Genomic DNA, 1,641 nt, shown 5'->3' with positions numbered 1-1,641 from the left:
ATGTTTTTTGTCCCACAATTGGCTTCCAAACGCAGGATTATATCGATATTCGACATATCACTATGCTTCTCATAATCTTGAGATATATCGTGTTATTTTTTGGCTTCCAGACGAGCCCTAAATATGTCATGTTAAACGTAAATTAAAAAAGGATTTGGGCATATCAATTTTGCCGAGAAGTGCTGATAATTGCTTTGATCTGACCATGCTTACGTCCTAAAGAGGGTTTGCAGTGTGGTGTAACTACAAATATAAATTAAGTCAATGAAACTAAAAATTCCGGAATATATGTCGGGGAATATTTACATGCGCGCTGCGCTGAAGTCGATAATACTGCCATTTTCAAAACAACTTGAGCCAAACACGTAGCTATGCTATCGACATGCGACTTAAAGTAGTCAATACCTAGCATTCTCTACGGCTAAGCAATTTGCCGCTTCACCTCAGACAAATTGTCGAATTATCGCCCAGTCTCTCTGTAAATATAGAGGGCTAAAATACCCCAAACGTTCGCAATAACGTTGAATTTGGGGCTCTAGCTAGGCCAGTCCATGGAAAAGACGCCCGAGTCTTCAAGAAACTTCTTCGTCTCATTGGAAGCGTGGATAGGTGCATAGTCTTGTTGGAACGCAGCAATCTGGTTTTCGAGACACTTTTGCACATCGCCCAAAAACAGGAATAGATACGTCTCTAGCGTCTTGCAATACATCTCCAAGCTTTGCCGTCCTTCGAGAAATGCGATATCTGAATTCCCGCACAGGCTCATAGCGCACCATGCCATAATGCTGTTTCGCTTCGAGAACACCTTTTCGACTCCATGGACGCCACGCCAGTACATGTGGTATCCATGCGGTCCGTCCAAGATGAACTTCATTTTTGCCCGAGAAGACAATTTGGCGCCAAAAATTATCTTCGCCATACACTATGCAGCTTATGCATAACGAGTCTTCGTGTGATGCGGCTTTAGGTACGGCACTGGCTTCATTTTTGCGTATATGATGAACTTGCTCGATTTCAGCACGTGAGCACAGTGCGGACAGTCAACCGCACCGATACTGTCTTAGCGCTTTGCGCTGATTTCAAGACGATTATGTTGCGGTAAATGCGACATAAGTCACGCTTCGACAAATTCAGGCGCCTTCCTGACCACTTATTCGTGCAGTTCGAGTCGGGGGACTATCAGGTATGAACGCACTAATTTCTCTGGTGGTTTGTGTCGACGTTCAATCTCACGAATGGAAATCTTCTCGTGCTTCCAGGCCAAAATTTGGTCCATTTCGATGCCAGTGAGCTTGGGACCTCTTGGCATGATGCGCAATTGAGCAATTTTGTCACGATTCTCACCACGACGTTGCCAATTGGCCAATTCCCCGCGCCATTTTGTTTCCATTTTGACTGTGATATTTGACATTTAGAAAATTTAGAGTGCATATATAAAAGCTTCCGATTCCTCAACTTGGGTCAATTCAACCATCTTCGTATATGTTGGCAAATTCAAGCACACCGTTGTATTGTACCGTAGGCTGCTCTTGGTAGTATACCCTTCGGCCCTGGTGTCGGAAGCGTTCATGTCCATGCACATTCATGTCCAGACTTTTGATTGGTTAATTATCCGGTCATCCGGACTCTGTTCATGCTCAC

This window comes from Aphanomyces invadans (genome assembly GCF_000520115.1).
Source record: "Aphanomyces invadans strain NJM9701 unplaced genomic scaffold supercont1.12, whole genome shotgun sequence".
Taxonomy (NCBI): domain Eukaryota; phylum Oomycota; class Saprolegniomycetes; order Saprolegniales; family Verrucalvaceae; genus Aphanomyces; species Aphanomyces invadans.
Note: the sequence above shows the minus strand (reverse complement) of the source record.